This window comes from Diceros bicornis, chromosome 38 (assembly GCF_020826845.1).
Source record: "Diceros bicornis minor isolate mBicDic1 chromosome 38, mDicBic1.mat.cur, whole genome shotgun sequence".
Lineage (NCBI taxonomy): Eukaryota > Metazoa > Chordata > Mammalia > Perissodactyla > Rhinocerotidae > Diceros > Diceros bicornis.
In genome coordinates, this window is record NC_080777.1 from 22919942 (window position 1) to 22947566 (window position 27625).

The following is a 27625-nucleotide window of genomic DNA, read 5'->3' on the forward strand; positions in this document are numbered from 1 at the left end:
CATTCTGCAGTGCAGTGTTCAATACTGACTTGTGGACTGTGCTGTTCCAGACCGGAACTGAAATTCATCAATGCCTGTCTTGTTGGTAAAATCATTAGGAAGCAATGCATTATTAAAGAGTTTTTCAGACACACAGGGCTTGGAATTGCTATTGATAACAAATGTTGCTAATGTTTTCCTGCAAAATAGCATAGTGAAAAGCCATGGATCTAAAGCTTCAAGCAGTTTTGAGAGCAGGGAGTGGAATATGTAACTCCTTGTGGTAGGTGTGAACCTTGAGTGATGGCTTCCTTGCTGTTACCTAGAAGCACATAGGAATTGGACCAACGATGACGGCATCTCCAGAAAAAGTATTATAGTATTGAATTTCTTTCCCGCAAAAAAACTCTGTAGGGTTAAAGGCTTTTCATTTAGATGAGCTGTTCTACTGCCTTCATTGAAGAATACTGGGTCCAGAGGTCAGTGGATAAATAGAGCCCTTCAGTTGCTCAGTTTGAAGTCTGTTGATTTTTTGAGCACTGGTAAGGAAAAGCAACATAGCTATAAAAAAGTACAAGCTTCAAATATCGTGTTGTATTTTCTAAGACACACAATTACTCGACTCCTTGTGCTGTCTCTGGCTTTTACACATTTGACCCAATCTTTTAAAACTTTCTGTTTCAGTAATCAGCATTTTCACGGTTGTAGATTTAAAAAATTTATTTTTATGTTTTCATGTGGGATTCTACTGTGATGGCGAAGGATTTTATTCAATTGCTTAGCTGCATTCTGCCCTGATATTTACAGTTTAAATGACTTTTACCATACTCCAAACACACCTAGCCTAAAAATGATTATCAGTTAGCTGACCTGGAAGCAGTTAGCACAAAGCTGATATTCAGATAAAACTTTTATTTATTAATTACTGAATTCCCTTTGAGTGAATTTGGATCTCATCTATAATAGCAGGAGTTGTGGGAAACTGAATGTTTTCCTGGAGGAGTCTAGTGGAAGGAAGTATGGAGTTCCCAGACCACGTCAGGAGCTACAATGAGAAAGCTGGAGGTATGGTGAAATGAGAGCTGGTGGCAGAGTGGCAATTTATCAAATACTCGAGCTTTTCCATGGCCCAGATGTCTTAAATGTTTTCAGTAGCATACTATTTCAAAAGTAGAATTTTAAGTAACTGACATTATTTTAGGCATTTGTATATGCCAGGTTCTGTCTAAACACCTTGTAGGCATTAATTAATTTAATTCCTACAACAACCCCATGAGGGTAGGTACTATGATTGTCCCCTTTTAAAGAAGGGGGTTATTCTGCTTTTGTACACAGTGATTTACATGGAGTAGGAAGTGGGGCATGATGGGAAAAATTTTAATCATGTCCACGACTGGGTTTCAGATATATTTGAAGGAGAGTAAGGAATTTGTCAGGATTTGAAATTAGGCAGTTGGGATCCAGAGCCCTCAGTCTTAACCCTATGCTCTGCAGTGTTACCGTTCTAGGGTTCTAGGCTGGGAGGGGCGTAAGAAATTGTGTACAAATGAGGAAACTGATATGTGAGCTTGCAATTTAAAAAAATTACCTAAATAACTAGTTTGTGGCAAAACAGAGACTAGAATTCAGGTCTCCTAACACTTCCAGCAATGTATGAGTGGGGACAGAGGCTGGGAATGTGGCTCTACTGTGCCTCTTGTGTGGCTGTGTTGGCGTGATGCCTGTTAGGGGTCAAGACCTCAGTACCATGTCTGCCTCTGCCACTGTCCAGTTTGGTGAGCCAGGTTGGCTTAGCCTCGCTGGGATGTGATTACTTCTTCCTTGAGCAAAAAGTAAAACAAAATCTCTTAGTGTTTTTTTTTAGGACTTTAATTTTTTAGAGCAGTTTTATGTTCACAGCAAAATTGAGAGGAAGGTATAGAAATTTCTCAGATACCCCCACCCAACACATACATCGCTAGGCTTCTTCACTTCTAAAATTCCATGATTCAAATTTACTTTTTTTTTTTTTTAAGGCTCTCTTAAGTTCTCACCTGTTATGAGTCAGCCACTTATGTAAAAGAGGAACTTAAAGTTTCTACTGATGGGTAATTTTATTTGACAAATGTAGTGATTCAAGGTTGGTAGAAATTTGGACTATAAACTTTTTTTCTCAGTTAATGCACAGCATCAAAGTTTGCTTTAGCAAAGGTAAATTATAAATGGAAAGAAAAGGTATTTATTTTTGAAACTTAGCCTTTTAAAAGTGAGATTTTGAGCCAGTCCTGATGGCCTAGTGGTTAAAGTTGGGCGCACTCACTGCTTTGGCAGCCCGGGTTCGTTTGCCAGTCGCGGAACCACACCACCCATCTGTCAGCTGCCATGCTGTGATGACGGCTCTCATAGAAGAACTAGCAGGACTTACAAATAGGATATACAACCATGCACTGGGGCTTTGGGGAGGGAAAACAAAAAAGATACATATATAGAAAAGTGATATTTTAACATAAATTACCTTAAAATATTTGTACAATATAGCAAATACAGGTACATTAACATAAAAACACTCTTTCCCCTCAACCTTCTTTCTTTCTTCACGATGTCTTTCAGGTCCTGCACATGTGTTATGTATTTATGTATATACTTGTTCATTGTCTGCTCCCACTAGACTGTGAGTTCCATGAAGGTGGTGGCTTGTTTTGCTCATACAGTATGTCTGTCCTCAAGAGCACAGGTCAGCAAAGTTTTTCTGTAATGGGCCAGATAATAGCTATTTTAGGCTTGGGGAGCAGTATGGTCTCTGTCCCACCTACTCAGTTCTATTGTTGTAGCATGAGAGCAGACACACAGAAAACCTAAGCACTTAATTCTGGTGTCCCAATAAAGCTTTATTTACAAAAGCAGGTGGTGGATTGAATTTGGCCAGCAGGTCATAGTTTGCTCACCCCTGACCTAAAGCAGATCCTGTCCTGTAGTGGAAGCTCAATAGCTATTTATTGATTAATTAATGAACTAATAGGGTAACTGTTCATTCATATTATGATAAAAAACATTTTAAGAATTCTAATGCTTCTCCAAGCATTTTTAGCCCCCTCCAGGCTAAAGCTCCCACTCTGGAAGACATATTCCTCCCTGACACATTGTTTTCTGCAAGACTTCATTTAGGTAACATTTGGCCTTGTGGACACCTGCTAAGGTTGGGTCAGCTTCCTATTAGCCTTCAATAAGTGTCCTTTCTCTTGTTTTCCGGTCCTATCTTAAAGCCTATATTTTTTATGAACAGTCTTTTATTGATTTTTTCCTCTGACATTTCTACCTGTGTACTGTTGCCCCAAGAATCATGTTCCTGGCTTAAATGATTTCTTTAGCGTAGAATTTTGAACTTTGGAACTATCGTATATACCCCTGTGATTCAAATAAATTCAGAGAAAGACATTCTTTATGGCTCTGATCTAGGCTTTATTTTGCTTTTAAAAGGCTTGTTAAAGTTGGACTTTTCCGTTGAGTAAATGGGAAGAAAAAAGAAATTAAGAGTGTGGATTAAAGTTGATAGGTCCTTTAGGAATCCATCAACATTTTTTAAATTAAAAAATTGAGCAGAGAATGAAAGTAGATCTAAAATCTAAGGATTTTCCATAATGCCTTCATTCCAGATTTTCAGATTTTTTATAGATTTTATTTGGCCAGAAATTTAAAATAAAATTAAAATTTAATGGTCATAGATGTTGGGTCTGTGATTTGATTTTCTTCTTCTTACAAGTTACTAAGTTAGTCTGTTACTATTTCATGGATGCTGGCAGAAAATAGAACACTGGTAGGTCAGAGAGAAAAGATTTTATTGCTCATGATATAGCAATCAGTAGGAGCATCAGCATATTTGTGTTGGATTCCCTTGACCCCAGGTCCTACAGAAGTGACACAGTATTGTGACTGAGAAACACTGAGTTTTGGGCATCCACTGCTTTTATAGTGGGCAGTAAACAAAACCTGCTGTTTATCCAGGGGTGAAAGTTACCTCATTTGTCAAGGTTCCTCACTGTGGCCACAACCCTGAGAAGTGGACTGGGGGCAGAGAGGTCAGGGCCTTGCATTCTTGGTAACCCAGCATGTCATGTAGGAGAGCAACAGACGTGAGGAGGGCTGTCTTTCCTAACAAAAGGAGAATAATGGGAAGCAAGAGGTTACGTGAAACTGATTTGGAGAAACACAAGTTGGCCTTGGTCAAAGAAAGAAAGATAAGGAGAGGCAGATCTATTAAGCTATGCAGTATCTTATGGCTCCTAAGGGCTCCACTGAACTCCAAATGGTTATTTCCTAGAGACTATGTCTACCAGCGAATGGATATTGGTATATTTTATCTGACTATCTCTTTTCTCTTAGACACCAAAGTTTAAAGCACACATACTTAATTGGAGCATTTAGTCCATTGACGTTTAAAGTAGCTATTGATAAGTGTGTACTTACTGCCATTTTTTAACTTTTTTTTTTTTTTCTCAGTCAGAGGGAGAAGGTCAAATACCGTATGATTTCCTTCATTAAGTAGTAGATAATAACAACAATAAACAAACACATAGGGACAGAGATGGGATTGGTGGTTACCAGAGGGGAAGGGGGAAGGGAGGAGGGTGAAAGGGATAATTCGGCACATGTGTGTGGTGATGGGTTGTAATTAGTATTTTGGTGGTGAACATGATGTAATCTATGCAGAAATAGAAGTATAATGATGTACACCTGAAATTTTTACAATGTTATAAACCAATGTTACTGCAATAAACAAAAAATTAAAAAAAAAAGCTATCAAAAAAAAAAAAGCACACATACTTAATTGAAAATAGAAGATTTCCAATTAAATAAAATTTTATCTAGAGAGTGAACACTTGAACTTTCAGAGTTTAGGTTTCTACAATTCTTATTCCATGGCTATTTAATCTCTCAATCCTGAAATTTATTTACCAAAGTTTCTTACTAAAAGCACTTGCTTCTTTTTGTTGGAATGTTGTCAATATGAAACTCTGAAGGCTTTGGCCCCGAATTAAAATGAGGAGTCTATAACACTGGTAAATTATTACGGAGTTAGTATGTCATACATTTAAACCTAAGGAGTGCAGAAATTGGTGTGGAGCTAGTAAGTGGTGGATTTTCTTAGTATTACTAATACGATCATATATCCATTGCCATTGCTGTATTTGAAACTCAACTTGTTTCACTAGACTAAAAATGAGGGAAAGCGATTTATATTTTTGATTCTTCTCAGACATTATATTGTGGGCATAAAAACATATGAAAAAGGGCAATTAAAACTTCTCTCTCACATTCTTTTTATAAAAAAGGGCAAAACACTGAGTGACAAAGGAATTAAGGTAAAAATATTTGGAAATCTGCAGCTAAGAGTTATGACAGTACACAAATTCTTTTGCACAAAAGCATTTTGTTGGGGCATCATTTTCATGTTGGCTGAATAGAAACAGTAGAACTAGTGAGGAAAATATAAGGTGTGTTTTGAATTTTGATATCTAAGTATGCATCAAAAAGAAAATTTCATTTCTGATCATTCCATTTTTAAATTTTGATGACTAGCATAATTCAGTATTCTCAGACATTAGTAAGCAGTGTTTAGATAACCTTTTCCACACAAATCTGAGTTTGGTATAGAGTTGGTCCTCAGAATAATAATGAGAGACTTACAGAGTTGGTCTAATAGAATACATTTGGTCCCATTTCATACTGGCTGTGACAATCTTTCATCTAACTGTATAGTTTTAACAGATATTGTTGGACTCCTACAATATGGAATGCAAGTGTTTCTCTGTTAGGAGTTTACACAAAGAGTGAGAACATACACATAATAGAAGATGAATAGGAACCATATTAATTAGTTCAGATAATAAAGAGCTCTAGGAATTCAGAAATTCAGGAAATTTATGTGATCCACTGCATTAATAGACCAATGGAGAAATATGATTATTTTGATCAATGCAAAACAAAACAAAAAACACTTGATAAAGATCAATACCATGTGGTGAAGGACCGCTTAAATCCCCAAGTCACCAATCATAAGGCACACTGTGTTTAATTTGACAGCCATGTGAAGGTTTTCTCTTTCATGAGAGTTACCATGTATACAATTAACAGACAGCCTACAAAATGGAGATGATATTGCAACGCCTAATATTGATAAGGAGTTACTATCTAGAACATTACTAACTCTTGCATATCCACAAGAAAAAGAAAGAAATCCAAAAAAGTAGAAACAGGGAAGTTACAAAAGAGGAACATGAAAAGCCAACAAGCATATGTAGGGATACTCAAATTCAAGTAACCAGAGAAATGAATATTAAATCAACAATGAAATATCACTTCTTAGGGGTCAGCAAACTTTTTCTTAAAGAGTCAGCTAGTAAATATTTTAGGCTTGGCAGGGCTTACTGCTTCTGTCACAATTACTCAACTCTGTTACTATAGCATGAAAACAACCATAGACAATATATAAGTGAGTGGGCATGGCTGTGTTCCAATAAAACATTATTTATGAAAACAGGTGGCTTGCCCACAGGCCATAGTTTGCTGACCCTTTTCACTGCCAACCATTAGAAACGTGGACCATGCCAGGGTTTTCAGGGATGTAGAGATATTTAAACCTTCACATGGGCTGGTCAGAGTACAGATTGATGTGGCAACCAGGCATTACCTTGCCATGTTAAATATTATGTCTCGTTAAATATCCTACAACCCAGTCTTCTGCTTCTGGACATATATTGCACAACATTTCACAGATTCGTAGGAGACATGTCTGAGGCTTTTCACAGCAGCACTGTTTGTGACGCTGAGAACGGGAGGCAGTCAATTACAGGGAGAGCGGATGGCTAAAATGTGGCGGATGTACTTTATGCAGAATCAAGTAGAAGCTCTACACCAGACTAGAGGAACAGCCAGTTACATGGATAGAGCTTCAATGCAGTTGTGAGTGAAAAGGTAAAAACCAAAGGAAATACAAAGCAAAACTCCATTTGTATAAATTAAAATCTAAGTACAAAGTCCCCAAATACAGAATTCCAGGAACACATACAAACAGAAGTATACATCTAAGCAATTAGAATGATCCCTGTGGGGAAGGAGAGTGGAAAATGCGGATCAAAGGAAAGAAACCACGAGAGGGGTCTTGTTTTGGACCCATGATGATAGGGGGTCGTGAACTCAGGAAAATGAAAACTCAGCTCTCTGCAGTGGAGAGAAAGGGGTGGGAAATGGTTGAAGGGGCACACCTGCTAAGAAGCAGGATTTCTAAGAGCCGATTTGGCCCTGAGATAGCTTGCCACCAAAAAGAAGTCCAGCTTACATCTAACGTCAACAGCCTAGCTCCCTTCTTGACAGCTCCTTCTGCTCGAGGGCAGGCCGGCATTTCTTTTCTAGGATCTTCCCTATCCAAACTGATGCCATAGGAAAGCTTCCCTGGCTCTGCTGCAGGTGCACGGCGCAAACCTGCCCTTACCAACCCACTCCTTCCGGCTAATCTGGGTTCAAATGCCTTTGCGACAGGACCTGTTTTTGGCCATCTGCCTGTGACACCTTTGTATTTGACTTTGTATTTCCTTTCCTGCCATCACCTGGAACACTGTGTTTAGTTTCTGCTCCCTCTATTCTACAGCTGCAGGTCTGCCACAGTCGATCCCACCCTCACCGTGGAGCCTCAGACTAGACCCTTGTGAGGGTAGATAGGAGACTCCGGGTTTTAATAAAAACAAAATTTCCCTGTATTAATGCAAGCTACAAATAGATGCATTTGTAGGCTTCCTCTCCATGCCAGTTCACAAGGGAGGCCACTTATGTAAAATAAACGAACAAATAAACAAACGACACAAGATCAAATATCCTTAGAAATTTTACTTTAAAATTTAAACCTTTATTGTACGCAAACTTCTCTAAGTGAAAAGTTGGACTTGTGTGTGTGTAAAATTCAGTGTTGTTTCAAAGTGTGAATGGCCTCATCCTTGCCAATCCACATACTTTCTAGCTGGAGTTTCAAAGTCCCTAAATAAAATTTTCTGTATATATAGAATTGGGGAAAATGCCTGCTTTCTAATCTTTTTGGAAGCTATTAAGAGTAGAACAGAAAATAGTATTTCTGAAATGCTTTAAGTATTACCCTGTTTTGAAGCAGATAAGATTTGGGGACTTTCTTCATCTACCTGCTTGGACAATTGTATATCCTGCAGCAAGACAGCCTAGTATTTGACAGTACAAATTTACAGAGAGAGGAAATGTGTGCTACTTTCTTTATTGTAGAATCTTCATTTTTATTAAAGGGATTAGCACAATATTTCTTTAAATAATGGTTTGTCTTGTAAGAATCTGATTTTGTTAAAAAAAAGCAAGTAGATTTATGTAGAATTTCCCATATATATATTAAAAATGAGGTAGCCCTTTTTCTCAAATGCATCCTAACCGTAATACACTTTGTAGGTACCTACAAATCCTTCATTTTAAAGAGTATTTCTTCTCAAGATTGCTCACTGTTGGAATGACTCACTGAATAACTTCAGCTTACCTTCAAATTTCCTGTTGGTTGTTATAAATGGTCTGTTCAATAAAAAAGCAAAGACCATAAAGAGATGACTCTTTTTCATAATCTTATAGATACAGTTGAGTCATCGTTTTCTTTTTCTTTTTTTTTTTTGTGAGGAGGACCAGCCCTGAGCTAACATCCAATGCCAATCCTCCTCTTTTTTTTTTTTTTTTTTTTTGCTGAGGAAGACTGACCCTGGGCTAACATCCATGCCCATCTTCCTCCACTTTATATGGGATGCCGCCACACCATGGCTTAACAAGCGGTGCGTCAGTGCACACCCGGGATCCGAACCGGCGAACCCCAGGCCGCCACAGCGGAACGTGTGCACTTAACTGCTTGCGCCACTGGGCCGGCCCCGAGTCATCGTTTTCTAGTTCTGTTCAACCACTAGAGCCATTAACCATATTTCGTTCTCCCAGCTCCCGACCTTAAATGCTCCTACTGCCCTACTAGTATCAGCAGGCATCAAGACCAGCTGGTGGGAATATGGCACAGCCAGAATTTACATAGATTTGTCCGCGTGCCACAAATGCACGTTTAGCGATCTTATCCTGCCCTTGGTACTTCAATCAGCAAGTTTCCTCTCTTAGTGACAATCCATTATCAATGTCAGAGCCTTGAGTTCTTTGTTTTTTGTGGGTATACTTTGCAGATATCACTCCTCCTTCGTTACTACTTGGTTTTTTCCAGCCTCCTGATTGTGTCAGCAATTATCGACTTGTTGGTGAGTGTGAGGAAAAGTTTGATTTCTCTGGATGGAGTGGCTGGATACTGATTCCTTTTTATTTTTTCTTTCTCTTACAAAAGTAACCATTTTTCTTCTTTGTGACAAAAGCGATCTGACTGCCTGCAATTGTCACCTTATTCAAGCTGTGCAGAATGGGTGAAAGGATGCAGAAGTGTGGTCATGTTAGGGGATCATTTCTGGCTCTGCAATCAGTGTACTTTCAAGGGTTTTTAAAAATTAATTTATGATTTTGATCAGAAGAAAATGTACTTGACACCTGGGTCTCTAGGAGAATATGTTTTATAAAAATAAGTAAACATATATCTTGAGTAAGTAATATAAACCAGCTTGACTCTAGGAAATCAAGCAAAAATACTGACTTTTGGATTTATGATGTCTTAGGAGGATTTTTTAAAAAAGAGGATTTTTCCCATTGCAGTTTTTCAAAAACATAATCCTCTAGATTGAAAGGGATTCACTTCTGTTTCAAAGGGGGTCTGAACTATTAAAGGTCTCTTGGGCAGCCAGAATGCCAAAGCCTTTGAGTGGGTATGTGAATCAGCAAGATGTTTTTTTCCTTTTAGTTTCAGTGCTATGAGTAAAAGTCTTGCTTACATGAATCCAAGGGGAGTAGGAAATTGGAGATGAACCCTATTTTAGTCAAAAAACTAATTAGGACAAGAGTTGTTAGCTTTTTTCTTTGCCGTGTAAAGCAAAACCAAGTACGGTGCAAGGTTAGTACCCTTAAGGCACTTAAATGTTTGATGACTGACTAAAAATACCAGAGAACTTTGCTACTGCTAGGATAGAACCAGACCATAGTCGCTCACTTTGCGGGGCTGGCCTCTTTTGATGGGAGAGCCTTACAATGTCAGCTGTTCAGTGTGGCTGGATGAGTTTAGCAGGATCGCACATGAAACTCAGGCTATAACTCAGATACGCAGAAAAAGTGTAGTCCTTAGTTTTGTCTATAGACAATCTGATATAAAGGTTAGTGTAATCTACTAATTTAAGCAGTCCTTTTGCATATTATGCAGTCTTTCTTGGAGTTTTCATTCTGTTAGAGAGTTTCAGTATGGATCTAGGAGGGAAGGGATATGGCTATGCAATACCATGATGAAGCAGAAGGATTGGAGCCCATGGATAAAATGTCTTTGGTGTCTTCTGATATCTGGGGCAGTACTTCTGTCTACCTGTGTTCTTTTCAGTGCAGGTATTTGTGGATGAAATATGAGGCAGAGGTAACCACTGATCTAGTCTCTTTGAAATTGGCTTCTGCTGGCTGCAGGTTTCTGAATGTCTGACATGTCCTGCAGCCCACTGGTGCTCCCTTGTCTTATCCATCCCGGACTCTGCAGGAGGCCCTTTTGCTGGGCTACTCTTTTTCAACTCAGAATCCAGTATACGGAGAGAAAGCAGCTGGAGAAAGTGATCCTCAGTGTTTCTAGCTGTCTGACCACATAGCCCCGCCGTGTTGACTATGATGTGCCTTGCTCAAGGTAAGGAAGCGGCAGCTCTGCCTAGCATTTATCCTCCTTTCATGATTGGTAGCTGTGACTACTTCCTTTACTTTCCTCTCTCTTGTTTCTCTCTTCCCTGCCTCATAATTCCCAGGGACAGAATTAGAGTGACCACCCTTCCTGATTTGCTTGGAACTAAAGGATTTCCCTGGATGTAGGACTTTCAGGGAAGTCCCGGGCAAACTGGGATGATGGTTACCCTCCTTCTCAACTCCAATCTATTGAGTAGTAATAGTAAATAGGGATAATAGTAATAGTAATTAGGGATATTTTCTCTGCACATAGAACTCTATGATCCAAATTCTTTCTACCTTGTTAACAATGTTCTGATGAGGGAGCTAACGGAAAATAGCACATCTTTCTCAAGATTTGCTTCAAAATCCTCTTTATAAGTGTTAGAAGCTAGATACGTAATCTCACTCTCCCAGAACTCTCAGTCCCCAGCCCAGAAGAAGGATATGTGGAGCCAAATCTAGTGAAGATCACACATTTAGAAAAATTAAAAAGAAAAGCATGAAAACTACCATCAACATTATATGAAAAACTTTCCTTTTACGATTAAAATAAGCCTATCTTATCTAATTGAAATAGTGGCTTTCAAAGTGAGTTTATATGATAGCAAAGTTTTAGTGGAACTTTTTTAGGGGTTTGATTTGGCTTTCACTTTGTGCATATGTATTTATATATGTATTTATATACATGTATATTTACATGTGTATATATTTACATGTTATGTATTTATATATATGAATAAAAGGCTTTATTAAAAGTCAGCGCACACTCTCAAAATGATATATTCCTTAAAATATTACCAAATGGCACAAAGTAGGCTTTCCAGAATAATACATTTGATTGACATTTTATACATATTAACTGCTCTTGCCAGAACTTGCAACAAATCTTCTGTCATCTCATTCGTAACTCTTTACATTTTAAATTACTGCATATGAATACAGACTATTTCCTTCTCATTTACTTTTAATCTACAGTGCCGAGCATGTTCTCGGTCCATGGGCGATATTCAACAAATACTTTTTGAATGAGTGACTAAATTCTGAGGTCATTTGTAACTGCTTACCTGTAAGAATCAAGATTTTTCTCTGTATCATGCATACGAAGCAAAAAACTGCAATAAATGGAAAATGAGGCTGATATTAATACTGTAACAAGTCTGTAATGGCTCCTTGAACAAAGGTTTCTATTTTGTTAGTTTTTTTTATCCCCAGTGCATAGAATAGTTTCCATCATTTAGCAAGGTTTCAATACGTATTTGTTGAATTAGCGGAACAAATATCCACTGATTGTAAATATTTATAGTCACCTGTGATAGGTGGAATAATGGTCCCCAAAAATGTCCACCTCCTAAATGCTGGAACCTGAGAATATGTTACCTTATGGGGCAAAAGAAAATTATAAAGTCGCAGGTGGAATTAAGATTGCTTACTGATCAGCTGACCTTAAAATAGGGAGATGACCTTAAAATAGGGGATTATCTAGATGGGCCAGTGTAACCAGGATTGTCCTTAAATGTGAAAGAGAGAAGCAGGACTCAGTCTTGGAGTGATGTGATGTGAGCAACAAAGAAGAAAGCTATTGCTGACTTTGCAGACGGAAAGAGGCCACAAGCCGCAGAATGAGGGCAGCCTCCAGAAGCTGGAAATGGCAAGAAAATGGATTCTCCCCTGGAGCCTCCAGAAGGATTGCAGCCCTGCTGATGCCTTGGTTTTAGCCCAGTAAGACCCTTTTTGGGCTTCTGACCTTCAGAACTGTGATACAATGAACTTCTGTTGTTTTCAGCCACTAAGTTGGTGGTAATTTGTTACACCAGCAATGGGAAAGTAATATATCCTCAAAACAATAAATATATCACCGTTCTTATTTGTTAATATAATAAGTAGAGGTAGAATTTATAAAAGCACTTACACTAGCAAAATGCCACTCATTTTTTATTTTGTGTCTCACATTAGATTTTGTTTAATAAAGGGGTTCTACTTTTTTTTAGGTTAAAAGTATAATTTTTATACTAAAAAAAGCTCAATAGAACTAGCTGTTGAAGGCTTTGTTTTCTCTTAGTTAGCCTTACTAAGCAACTTGGGTATTTTAAAAATAACTTTTATAAAATCCTTCCCTCATTAGAAGACTAACTACAAGAGTAATGTTCATTGTTGAATATCTTGTCAAGGAAAAAGAAGTCCTTTTGCACTTACAAAACCTCTCCTATTCAGATATAGACACTGTTAATATTTTTGTCTGTACTCATTTAGCTTTTTCAAATGTGTATATGTATACATATATTGTGTTTTTTGCAAAATTGCTATCATACTATATGTATGATTTTACCTGATACATATATATTTTTTGGCCTTTTTTTAAATTGATGTCTTAATAGTTTATAATTTTGTGAAATTTTGGCTGTACATTATTGTTTGTCAATCACCATATACATGTCTCCCTTCACCCCTTGTGCCCACTCCCACCCCCCCTCCCCCTGGTAACCACAATACAGTTTTCTCTGTCCATGTGTTGGTTTATATTCCACATATGAGTGAGATCATATGGTGTTTGTCTTTTTCTTTCTGGCTTATTTCACGTAACATAATACCCTCCAGGTCCATCCATGTTGTTGCAAATGGGACGATTTTGTCTTTTTTTATGGCTGAGTAGTATTCCATTGTATATATATACCACATCTTCTTGATCCAGTCATCAGTCGAGGGACACTTGGGTTGCTTCCACTTCTTGGCTATAGTGAATAATGCTGCAATGAACATAGAGGTGCATAAGCCTCTTTGGATTGTTGATTTCAGGTTTGTTGGATAGATTCCCAGTAGTGGGATAGCTGGATCATAGGGTATTTCTATTTTTAATTTTTTGAGGATTCTCCATACCATTTTCCATGGAGGCTGCACCAGTTTGCATTCCCACCAGCTGTGTATGAGGGTTCCCATTTCTCCACATCCTCTCCAGCTTACCTGATATTTTTTAACACTTCATTAAGACTTTTCCATATTATTAAACATATCTTTATGATATACTTTTAATGCCTGCATAGTATTTCATTACATAGAAATAGTATAACCTTATTTTGAAATACTTAGGTATTTTTTTGAAATTTTTTTGCTCCTATGTACTTATTGTACAAAAGTTCAGATAAATAAAAAGCAGATAATTAATAATACTTATAATGTCAAACCAGAAATATATTATCTTATTTTATGTTCACCAAAAATTTTTAAGTGTGTGCATACACACGGACACACTGTGTTTATGTATGTATGTGTATGTCTGTATCATCTATATATCTATTTAATCTCAGAATATATATTTTTGATGTCAAATATTTTTCTACAACATAATTTTGAATGGCTACTTAATATTCCATTTTATTAATGTACTGTAACTTAATTTCCAAAATATTGTTGTTAGCTATTCAGTTTTTTGACAGTTTTTTATTTTTAGAAACAATTTATGATACAAACAAATCTTATTTACATTTTAATTGTTTTCTTATAAGTTTAGACAAGTGAATTTATGTGTAAAAAGGATATTTGCATTTTGTGCCCTTGGATTCATAATTGGGAAATGCTCCTCAGAAACTTGAACTGATTTGCACTCTGATTATTTAGGAATGAGCATACAGAGTCGTTGCCATCTGTTTGATGAGTTTTAAATATAATTGTTTTAATTTGCTTTGCTGTAGATAGTATATTATTAAGGTCTGATCTTTCTATTTCTTCTGTTGTGAATTGCACATTTTATATTGAGATAGTTGGCAACTTATTGATTCATTGTAGCTCTTTACATACTAAGTATATTGATATTTTTTCATATTTTTCTGTTTGTGTTTTGCCTTTCAATTTTGACTTTTTTTAAAAAATGAAGCTTTCAAACCTTATGTAGCCAAACACACGAATCTTGTTTTTAAAGCTTCCTGTTTGGTAATCTTATATAGAAGGAAACTTCTTGTCCAATATAGTGTAAATATTCACCAATTACTACTAATTTTTAATTTGTAACTCATTAATCAAATGTTCTTGTTGTATATGGACTTAACTAAAGATCTAGCTTATTTTTCCCATGTAATTAAATAATTGTGCATTCATTAATTTATCTATTCAGATTTTCAGTGAAACTTTTATACCATAATGTCATATAACAATTTATTTTATATATTGGGATCTTATTCTTATTAGGCTCTTTATTCTATTTCATTGGTTTATCTCTCTTAAGCTAGTATTTTTACTGTACTCATCAATATTATTTTGAAAATGTTTATACCCTTAAAAAGAAGTATATTCAGTGCTTGTAGGGCTCAAAATTAGACATCTTAAAGCTTAGTATCTATGAAATCATCCTTACTAGTTGTAGTTTTCTAATCCTCTGCATCATGATTTTTTCTGATCGCTTGGGCTTTACCTGAGGATGGCATGTCTTATATTACTGTGCTTCTGTCAGCTTTTTAAAAGCATTTGCTTTATATACTTTAATGTTACGGTATCTGATACATAGCCATTCAGGACATATCATTTTTATAGATTGCATTTTTATTAATATAAAACAACCCTCTTTCTGACATATGATACTTTTACTTTGAATTTGACTTTTTCTGATGTAGATGTTGTCACACTCTTCCTTGTTCCCCCTGTTATATCTTGGACTTTCCTCTCACTTTTCACTTTCTGTGTATTTTTATCTTAAATTGCTACTTGTGAGTGGCATAGTTTATTTTTACACAATCATCATATTTGTCTTTTAAAAAAAGAGAGTCTAATTCTTGTGCATGTATATTCCAAAGTACCATAGTTGTCTTTTCTACTTTATGTTCTTAAAATAATTCCTACCACCTTTTTTGGTCTTTGGTTAAATAGACTGTATTTTCTTACCAGTCAGTAAGGCAACAAGTCAGCACAGTACCATTACACAAAGCTGGCAAGTAAACAAGAACACTCCCATACAAGTTAGGTATGTACTGGACAGAAACCTCATTTATGAGCCTGTTAGTTAAAAAACTGGACCTTTGACTAGCCAACACTTAAGTGTTAGTGCAAATTCTTTTTTCATATCTTCACCTTGAGAGCAGCTTCATATATTTAGAGTTCTTAGTTCTATGCCCGTGTCACAGGTATCCATCTAGTGCCTCTCTCCTGGATTGGGGTGCAATCTTCCCTTGCCTCCCTACTCTCTCTCTTTCTGATACTTACCAGTTCAGTACATAGGAAGCTGTAATTTACAATGTGTATTTTGACCAGTGTTCTTCCTGTGTGGGGTTTTGCTACATTAGACACACTTCATCCCAGCATGCATCTGACCATTGTTAGTGCCTAATACTTCCTGACTTATTGATTTCCCAAAGGGATAGCTATGAATTCTAAGTGAAATGGAAAGTGCTGGTTTAGAGCCCCTTTCTCTGGTTGCCTGGAAAATCAGTATATGTGGGTACAGAGACTCGGCACCAAGCCCAGGTGTGAGGTTGGAGCGTCTGTGTGTGTGTGTCTGTGTTGAGAATGTCTTACTGCAAAGCATGCATTCGAGTCAGCTACCGACCACAATTCTCATTACAGCTTCCAAGGTCTTATAATTAGTAGATAATCATTGAAGATTCCAGCAACAGGTGTGCTTTCATTCTTCTTCTTTTTTAATCACTTAGTGCATTAAAAAAACTTTTTCTGAATGTTTAAAGGTATTTTACTGAATAATTCCTCACCAAGCTTCATTTTAAACTGAGACTTGGCCTTTCTCACTTCATCGCTATTCCTGGATGACTGCAAGAGCTGTCTCTCCATATTTCCTTTTCTTCTCAGTCTAGTGTGCCTTACTCAGGGCTGCCAAGTTAGTGTTCTTCAAGTTTCCCATGCTTTTATTCAGTGCATCCACCCCAGTTTGATGTGGAAGGATGCCACCATTTGGTTTCACCCTTTTTCACATGCTATTTTTCTGCTGTACCAAACTGCCCTACTTTCTGTGATCTCGATATTCCTGTTTGTCTACCTCCACGTCTTCACTCATTGTCCTCTCCCTACTGGGAATGTGGTTCTTTCTTTCCCCTTCTCCTTTTGGCGACTGTAAAAATGCCTTTCTAGTCTTTGAGGCCAATTTTAGCAGAACCTACTCCCTGGGGACATTCCAGCTTCTCTGTTGCACATAACTGTTCACTGTTCTGCAGCTCTCCATTCATGTGGGGTTCTTGCTCTTCTGTATCCTGTTATCTTTACTTGTTTCCTTCTCTGTTCCCACCTAGCCTCTCTATTATCCCACTTAGTGCCTGGTACCCCTTTACAAATAAGTGACTTGTTGAATTGAAATTGGGGCATTTGAAAAATTTGACCAACTGTGGCCATTAATTGCCATGCAATTTTAATAGTCATTTAGCATCTCTGTGCTTCTGGGTGATGCCCTGTACAATGGAAGCAAAGATGGAGCTCATCAGTCTACTTCTCAAGGACATAATTTTTGCTCTTCAACAGACTTTCATCAAAATGTTAAAATGAATTCTCCCCCTTCTACTTTATTAACTACTGTCTGGTAACCTTTCTCCTTCCTAGAGTGGATTTTGTAGAAATTCTTCCATTTTTTTACTCTTTCATTTTTCCTTTCTGTCCTCTGCAGAATTAGTAGCATCACTGCAACATAAGAACTTGTAAATCTCTCTTAGGATTTTGATCCAGTAAATCTCATGGGTCCTCTAAGATCTTGTCCTAAACATAGAAGAAATGTCTAGTCATTAAGTTTGAGACTTGACTTTTATGTGAAAAGTCAAAGAATTTGCGTGAGTAATAGAATTAGAAATAATCTCTTCCTGATTTCACGTCACTTGAAACATTGGAGTGGAGATTTTATGAAAGGTTATCTCCAGGTCCAGGAAGATGACCTGATACTCATGGCTTGCCTACTTCCATCTCCACTTTTTACAGTGTTTTTTTTTTGAGGAACATCAGCCCTGAGCTAACATCCATGCCAATTCTCTTCTTTTTGCTGAGGAAGACTGGCCCTGGGCTAACATCCATGCCCATCTTCCTCCACTTTATATGGGACGCAGCCTCAGCATGGCTGGACAAGTGGTGCGTCAGTGCGTGCCTAGGATCCGAACCCAGGCCACCAGCTGTGGAGTGCCCACACTTAACCGCTGTGCCACGGGGCTGGTCCTCTACAGCGTTTGAGTGAGTTCATGTTTTTACCCTTATACTCCCTTCTCTTAGGCTCTGAGGAGACTCTTTATTCATAATTTTTTCCTTTTTGGAAATTCTTCTGCATGCTTTTTACCTTCCCGTAGTGTCCAGATTATCTCCGTTTTTTCTTTTGAGGTGCAGCTAAAGACTCTTTTCACAGCATTTTAGAAGTTTTCAATTCCAATTTTCTGATAAAAAATACAGCAAACGCTTTGATGTATAAACCCTGCTGTTTTCCCTTTGGTCCACTTCCAACGCTCTGTGGGTTTTAGAGCCTCCTTAAGATTTAGCTGTTGGCCGTGTGTGTATTGTTTTATCAAAATTCAAACTGATGTCTGTTAAATCCCCAAATGGTGCATGTGTAGTTATAAGAAATAAATGTTAATGCTAATAATCATTTTCCTTGTATTATTGATGGAGGATTTGATTTCAATGTGCATGACTTTAGAAGACTCGATAAATTAGATTGTTTCTGATTAAATCAGCTCTCTTCACTGAATCCATTCTCTTTGAAGGGAAGAGTAGAACAGCAACGTTGGTTGTGATAGGTAAGTGTTCTTTTACGTGTTCGCTATGTGTTATCGTAGTGCCATGTGGCATTTTTAAGATAAGAACATGGAAGCAAAGGAGTTGGGATATTCTTTTTATAACTACTTCTGGCTGGAGAGAGTTTTATAAAAATATAAAAAGGTAAAACTATAGTGAGCCTATATATTGTATCAAATATAATTATTTTTCTTGCTCTTGTTTGTGTACCTATATAGATAGGCAAGACCCATTTCTTTCAGAAACTCTTGAAATTGTGTTTCCAAATTGTCTATTTTACTTTGTTCATTAATATTGCATAATAATTCGAGATCAAAAGTAAAACTCCACTCACTTGACATCCAGAATCATTCTTCTTTCGTCTAGTGGTTGTTTTCTTTTCTCTTTATATAAAGATATAAGAATTGAGAAATATAGACCACAAGCCTGTCTGCCTCCAGGCTCAATCCTTTGGTTTAATGTTTCTTGATGTGTGGAGACAACTCACATTAGAGTCATCTGAGGATGGATGTTGTGTCTGTGTTCCTGAGCCACTCCTGAGATGTACTGGCCCAGAGTCTCAGGGGTAGTGGTCAGGGGTCTACTTTATGTGGGGCAGGGAGAAATTTTCCTCTACCATTCTAGATTCTTCTGGCTGGTCTAAGAATTAAATTGACGTGAGACAGAATAAAAGGAGAAAATCAAAGTTTAATAACATATCTACATAGGAGAAACCCAGGAAACTGAGTAACTCAGCAAAATGGCCAAAGCCACCACCTTAAATACCATCTACAACTAAAGACAAAGGAGGATGTTGGGGTAGTGGTTTGGGACTGCAGAGGGAAGGGAGGCAATTCACATGCAGAAGGAAAAGCAAATGTCTGGTAAACAGATGTGTGTCATGCCTTGCATAGACAATGGGACATGGGGAAGACTTTGATCAAATGGGCCTTGCTGGGTTCCTCCCTGTCTACCACACCCAGTTCATTTTATACTATAGTTATCTATGGTGAGAGCTCCTTCCTGGGACAGGCCTTCTGTCTTAAATTCTTTTAGGCAGTTAGGGTGAAGGTCAAAGTTTCTTCCTGAGTCTTTTGTTCTTAAAAATAATCAAGCCAAAGAGACACAATTTGGGGTGGCCAATTCTGCTCCCCTACACTTACAATAAATAAGCAGATTGTTAAAGCAAAGCACCACAGGTTTAGCTTCATCTTAAAAAGGGGATTCCATCATCTCTTTTCCTCCATGACTAAGGGCAGAAGAGGAATTCAGTCTCGATATGTCTTGATATTGTGATAAGACTATATATTCAAACAGTTTCCGTGGGTGGAAAAATTAGCTTCTGTAATTCACTCTTCTCCTTGAAAGGGAAGGGAGATGAGAACTAGTATTAATTGAATGACTTTTATATGCCACACTCTGTGGTGGGGCAGTGGCAGATGCTGGGGGCAGTGGGCGCTGTGATGACAATCCTGAGAACAGGGATATGTTGGTCCCTGAGTCCGCCCTTGTCTGCCATAGCCTTTGCCTGACCTGAACTTTGGGACACCGCATAGCATCAAGAACTTGGGGTTGCAGTTAGGCCTAACTTGGAGACCTGATTCCACCACCTCCTAGGTCTAGTTACTGAATGTGTTTGTGGTTCTTATCTATACTCGTCTGTAAAATGAGAATATAAACAATTTCTCAGAGAATTAAGTGAGATAATACATGTAAATCATTTTTGTCTCATAGTAATCTCTTAATCTTGAGGAAGAAGAGAAAAACAGAGACCAGTAAAATAAAAATCTTAAGAATCCTGATGAACATTTGAAGATCTATTAGCATGATGGGAGAAGACAATCGGTAACCATGGGCAGACTTTTATATTCTTTATTGGTCCATTGCAGCGTCCTTTAACAGGCCACCTTCACCTCATCAAAACAACACAAAGATCAGCAGGTGGTCAGAGATGAGAGAGAACCCTTGAGTATCACTCTGGCCTCAGTTCAGAAGGGTTTGTTCTAGGGGTTCTCACCTGGTGGTCTTACCTTCTTGTAGGCTTTTGGCATCTGTTCACATAAATCATCCATTGTGAGCACTGGACAATTCCTCAGATTTGGTTATTCTTGACATCTTGGCCTGAAGAATATATATCCCCTCCCCCTAATGTATAGCATCGAGTGAACTTCAAGATTTCATAAGAATACTAAGTATATCTAAATATGCTACATCTACAAAGCTTTCAAATATATTGGCATAATATATAAATATTCTATGTAAAATATTATATATAATCTGTTTCCATTTCTATTATTGTTTATCTGTGCTTTTGAGTTTTCTTTATTAGGCATCTATAGATTTGTCTATTTTATTAATATTTTAAAGAACTAACTTTTGGTTTTGCTAGTAATTTTTTATCAATTTGTTTCTAAATTTCTGCTCTTATGTTATTCTTTTCCCGCTAACACTTAGCTCATATTTTCCCAATCCTGCTTTCTATATTTCTATATTGAAGGCTATAAATGTGCCTTTTCATACCATACGTTTTAAATTTTAGTGCTTTTGTGGTCATTCAGTTTTAAAAATTCCATTTCATTTTGTTTTTTCTTCAGCACATAAAAGTTTTCAAACCATATAATAATTTTAGACTATGGGATTATTTGGTCTTTATTTTGTAATTTTGGTTTTGAATTTTGCATTTTGATCAGAGGCTATGATCTGTATGTTACTGCATGATTGCGTGTATTTTGTGGAGATGTTCTGGTCAAGTCCATGATCAAATTTTGTAAACATTCCATGTTTCCTGAAGACAAGGCATATTCTCTATTTGTTCAATATGGGTACACACACACAAATACAAAATGTCCAAATGATCCAACTTGTGAATTTTGCTGTTCAAATCATCTATATTCTTATTGATTTTTTTTTGTCTGCTTAATTTGTTAGTCTGAGAAGGAAAGGCTAAAGTCTCCCACGATTGTGGAATTATCAGATTTTCTCACAATTCTATAAATTCATGCTTTGTGTGTCTTGAGACTGTGTCTTATATGTCCCGTTAGACACACAGAGACTACGTGGTAGACAGATATGTGTATCTCTTTTTCCACCTCTTAACTTACAACATTTTTTGGACCATTATTTTTAGATGTGTTTCTTACCTATATATTGTATGAATGGATTGTTTATTTTCTAGCAAGAACATCTGTGTCACTCAAACAGAAATTTCATCTATTTAAATTTAGTGTGTTTACAGATATATTTCAATATTCCGTTGTATCACCTCTTTGCCATTCTTTTTTTCTTTGCTGATGCTACTTTTTTTTTCCTCCAAAAAATCCTTTCCTGGTTTCTAGTGGAGTAACTAAGTTTTCCATAGTCTTTGTTTCCCTAATCTATTTGAGTGGTTTGGAAGTTATTTCTTTTGCATTTGGTGTTCATCCTTAAAGTTTAAACCTGCTTCCTTGACTTAACAAAGTATACCATAGATCACCATCTCCCCTCTCATCTCAGCAGTTCAAGGACTTTTAGAATACTTAAATTCCAGACTTCCTCCCCATCTTTCCTTCTACTTTTTTTTGAGTATTTTAATTCTACCTTATTTTTAAATCTCAAATTATTCCTCATTTTTATACTGTTCACATTTATATAGTTTTATCAGCAAGTTTACCTATTTCCTAGTGTTCCATTGCCTTCTGCATCCTACTTCCTTCTTCTAGCTTCAATTTCCTTCGTATGGCAGTGCATCCTGTATTGTTTCTTTCAGAAGCTATTAGTGGCTGGTAAGTTCTCAGTCTTTTCCTAGACATTCTTTCTTATGATCTTATTCTTGAATAATAATTTAGCTGGGTGTAGAAATCTACCTAAACAGGCATTTGTTGAAGATATTATTTCATTGTCTTCTGGAAAACTATTGTTGTTGATGAGAAATCTGCTTTCAACTATGACTCTTTTATAGAAAAGTGACTTTGTTCCCCAGCTGTATTCCTGGGTGAATAGAAACCTTCCTCACGCCAGTGGTCCAGGGTTCTTCACCCTTATTTCATGAGCTGAGCTACCCTTCAATTTCTTGGCCTCATAGTGGAGATTGGTTCTAGGTCCTCTAACTTTGTGTAACCCGAGGCCACTTCTGTCTTTACATGGTTTTTAAAGTCCCAACTTCCCAGTTTACAAGGTCTATTTACTGGTCCAGTTTCCCTGTGGAACCTTGCAATATCTGCTCTGTCTTTGCCTTCTGAGTTTTTGTTTTGACAACTGAGAATTTCCCTGCCTTTCTTTCAAAATAAGTTATTTTATTTTAATGTAATATTTTAATTAGCATTACTAGCTAGGTGCTTGTGGTGGGAAGGAAGCTCATAGAAGTCAATTTAGTTCTTCAGTATGTCACAGTCCAAATACATTTTTAGACCCATTTTTTCCCAATAATACATTATATCTCATATTAATCACATGCCATAACTTCTGTGCTAAAATATTTCCTTAAAAGCTCTATGCTTTGGGAATTAATTATTTCAATTATGGAATTTAATTCAGAACAGGATGAGTCCTGGACATTCTGAGACTCAATTAGACCTTTAGTCCTATGGCAGAGGAAGGCTCATGGAAAGAAAAGCTATTGCATTAAAACACCTTGTCATTCACAGTCTTGACAGGAAACAGATGGTTCACTCCAGTGGGATAATTAAGGAAAGTATGATGAAGGTACTAATTAAAGTTGGGAACAGAAAAACCAATGAGTTGTGGTCAAGCCCGCTGGATGTCCCCTTTTTATTTCTAATACTGTTTATTTGTACTTTCTTTTTTTTCCTAAAGATTCCATGATCTTGTTCTCAGTTCTTGATTTGAATGCTTAGCTCGTTAATTCAGTCTTTTAAATTATAGTATATAAACATTTAAGAGTATAAATTTCTCTGAATACTGCCTTAGCTACATCCCAAATGTTTTCATATGTAGAATTTTATCATTCTGTTCTAAATGTTTTCTAAATACCTATCTTAGTTTGCTTAAGCTGCCGTAACAAAATACCATAGACTGGGTGGCTTTAACAACAAAAATTTATTTTCTCACAGTTCTTGAGCTGCAAGTCTGAGATCAGGGTGTCAGTGTAGTTGGTTTCTGGTGAGGACTCTCTTCCTACTTGGATACAGTAGCTTTCTTGCTGTATTTTCACCTGGCAGAGAACAAGCAAGCTCTCTGGTGGCTCTTCTTATAAGGGCACTAATCCCATTAGGAGGGACCCACCCTCATGACCTCATGTAAACCCAGTTACCTCCCAAAGGCCCCATCTACAAACACCACCACATTGGGGAGTTAGGGCTTCAACCTATGCATTTTGGGGGGACACAATTGACTCCATAGTGCTATCCTTATAAATTTTTCTTTGACTTATAAGTTAGAAGTGAATTTTTCAATTTGTAAACATATGTATTAAGTTTTTGATATTGATTTCTCACAAAATTGTCTTGATGTCAGAGAATGTGATCTGCATATTACTTTTAATGTAATATATTGACTTGCTTTTTAATTGACTATGTCAAATATTTTTGACAATAGGTTACATATGTTTGAAAATGTATTTTATTGAAAAATGTCCTTTCATTTTTGGTTATGTTGATATATACATATATAGCTGTGTGTATATACATACCTATACACATATATGTATATATGTATGTTTATAAAGTTCATCAACCTTAAAATTAAGTTGATCAATTGTTTTATATGTTTCTTGCCTTTTTTTGTTTGATTTATCATTGCTGAGTGGTATGTGTTTAAATCTGTCATTATAAAGTATAATTTGTCTATATTTTTTGTAGCGGTTCTGTCAACTTTTGCTTTCTGTATTTCATAATATGTTCTTAGGTACACATATGTTTAGAATTGTTATATCTTCCTGATCATCTGAACAATTATCATTATACAAGCATCTTTTGCATCTAGTAATGAGTATTTAAAGTATATTTTGTCTGCTAGTCACACAGATAAATCAGCTTTTTTGGTTAACGTTTCTAGTCTTTTTCCATTCCAGCAGTTTAATCTATTTGTCCTTTATTTTCCACTTCTTTTTTTTTTTTACCATGTTTACATTATTCTTGTCTCATTCTATTTCTCCCCATTCAGTAGTAGTCATTTGTCTACTCTTTTTCTATTCTTATATTTACTGCAGAAATCAGTACACTTAGCTTATTAAAGTCAAACTTTAATCAATATTTTTATCCTTATCCCTCCAAATAAAAGGCCTACATAACACTTTAATTCTGATCTCTCTGCTCCTGGTGTATATCCTATTTTGGTTTATTATATTTCAATTTTGTTTTTCTCTTAGCCCCACTCATCGGGCATTGCTGCTATTGCGTTATCCAGATGATTTTGTTGTATAGATTTATCCACACATTTACTAATTCCTTTTCTCTTCATTCCTTACTGCATCTTAGACCTCGTGTATGAGGTTTATGTTCCAGGTCTGCCTTCAACCTGTGAGGTCTTTTGGAGAGAGTCTATTGGCAATGAATTTTCTCGGGGCGGTGTGCTGAAATGTGCTGCTTACCTATCTCCTCTATTGCCCTCCTTGCTTCTGATAAGATTTTGTTTTCTTGGTTAAACTGAAAATTTGCTTCTAAACTTTTAGTGTGTGTGTGTGTGCATGCACGTGTGTGTATTTTCTTCTTGCCAGTTAGCTTCTCAAGTTTTTTATATTGCAGTTTCCTCAGGTGAGCAATAGAGGTGAGCTGACATCAACTTGCAAAACTTGACATTAAATGTTTCTCAATCTAACAATCAAACTGTATCACCATTGCACCTTTTGTTCCTGAATTTCTTGAAAGCATTTTGCTTATGATGTAATTATAAAATCTACGCCTAGGTGATATCCGAAGCGATTTGATAACGTGACTGTCATAGCATGTATGAAAATGTTAAGTAACTTTAAAACATGTAGATTTTAGAAAATTTATGTTTAGGTAGAAGTTATTTTGGCTCCTTAATACCTATGAGATAGAAGCTATTCCAGTAAAGGGCTTTGGATGTGTTTTTGTGCAAAAGTCTCGTTAAAAATGATTAAGTAATGACTAAACCAAAATCAATGACTAACAGCTAACAACAACAACAGAAAATAATGAGGAGGAGTAAGTGCTTATAATTGAGATGTTGTAACTAGATCTCCATTTTTGTACTCTGTTCTTTCTTCTTCAGGCGTTTGGTGAGTACTATTGCAATCTGTGGGCCTCTTGAGCAGGCGTGTCACTCTTTCAGCCAGTGCTCTGCAGTGTGTGCAACCTGGGCTGATCATCTGAGAGTGAGGACACTCACCTGGTTTGCCTCTTTGGCCGCCAGAATCTCATAATTTTGTTTTGGGGTTTATTGTGTTATCTATATATACCAATATGAAAAGACGTTATTTTATAACTGTGTAAAGACAACATAATATGACTTGAGAATGTTAAATCATACACCATATACTTGACGGCAGCATGGGCACACACATGCATGCATACATATGAAATGAGCAAACTTGAAATGATGCCCAACATGTTTCTGGTGTTAATATCCGATATTTCTTCACCGGGGAATTGGTGACACTTTTGGCAAATGTCTCAGGTAGATGTCTTTATTCTGGTCCAGTTCATATTATTTTCTTAACCTCATTCTCTATTAGCTTCTGCTCCAATATTAGTATCCTGTATTTCTATTTCTCAGTAGGTGCTCTGAGGAATGGTGGCTCTGTGTTTTTCCTGGACAGCTTACCCCTTTCTGAGTGGTGGCGGTTTCTCTTTGCTTTGAGTGCTCAAATATGTCCCTCAGAACTCCCTTCTCAGTCTCTCTCCACCACCCCACCAAGTGTGCCTGGCTCCCAGTTAGTCCCACGACAAAAACCTGGGAGTTCTTCTCTTTCCTCCTCACAACAAATAAAATCTTTGGTTATATCCTGCTGGTTTTATATCCTAGTGATTTTTAACTTATCCACTCCTATTTGGTCTCACTGTCATTGTTCTCATTATTTGTCAGTGCTATTCTTCCTAGAACCCAGATACAAGGGAATGATCATTTCAGAGTGAGCTATTCAAAATGCAATTCTGACCTTATTATTCCCTGGCTAACCTTTGGAAACACCTCCTTAGAAAGAGATGTTAAAAAAAAAAAAAAAAAACACCCGAGCCAGCCCCAATGGCTTAGTGGTTAAAGTTTGGTGCTCTCACCGCTTTGGCAGCCTGGGTTCAGTTCCCTGTCGTGGAACCACACCACTCGTCTGTCAGTTGCCATGGTGTGGTGGCCACTCACATAAAAGAACTAGAAGGACCTACAGCTAGGATATACAACCATGCGCTGGGGCTTTGGGGAGAAAAAAAAAAAGGAAGATTGGCAACAGATGTTAGCTCAGGGTAAATCTTTCCCTGCAAAAAAAAAAAAAAAAGAGAGAGAAACAAATAAACTATAAACGCACGATGACTCAACCCTGCTTATTTCTCTGGTCTTTTCTGCTCTGCCTATCCTCACCAATCTTTGGATTTCATGCTATATTGCTTCTGAAACGGTTTTCACCACCTATCAAGCTGCCTTTAATCACACAATTTTTTCTGCTTGGAATGTCCTTTTTGCCCTTTTTCTTCTATCTAATTCCTATTCATCCTTTAAGTCTCAGTTTAAGTATCTTCATCCCCAGGAAACCTTCACCTGGAGGCTCCTGACTTCACATGGAGCCAGGTAGCCCTGTGGGTTCCAGAAGTGTGCAGTGCCGTATGCGTAATGTTGAAATGATCTATTTGTATGTTCTCTCTCTCCAGACAACAGGCTATTCCGGCACAGGACTCTTCATCATTCTTGTTTGTATATCCGGTCTTTCACATAGTTCATGTTCCAAAAATAGCTAAATATGTAATTTCTTACATAGATCTAAATTGAATCTTATAAAAGACTCCAAATATTATCATCCAACAGGGTCTCCAAATTTATTCACAGGATAACTTCAAAAGATGAAAATTTGCTCCTACCGAGGATATTAAAGAGAATGTGCTGTATACTTTGAAGGCAATGCCAACAGGCGATTTTAAAGAATTTGAATACTGCTTGCTTTCTTACAATAAACCTAGTGTCTCCCCTAGATGACCAATTTGAAGAAATAAACAACCATTTGGATGTATGTTTATTAAAAAACATAATTTTGTTTTAGCATTCTTTTTTTAATAAT

General features: G+C 36.9%; 1 long non-coding RNA gene across 2 annotated transcripts in view; it reads left to right on the top strand.

Annotated features, from left to right (window-relative positions):
* Positions 1-27625, top strand: part of LOC131399460 (uncharacterized) — a 163033-nt gene that overhangs the window by 124296 nt on the left and 11112 nt on the right. The gene's annotated exons all lie outside the window — the stretch shown is intronic.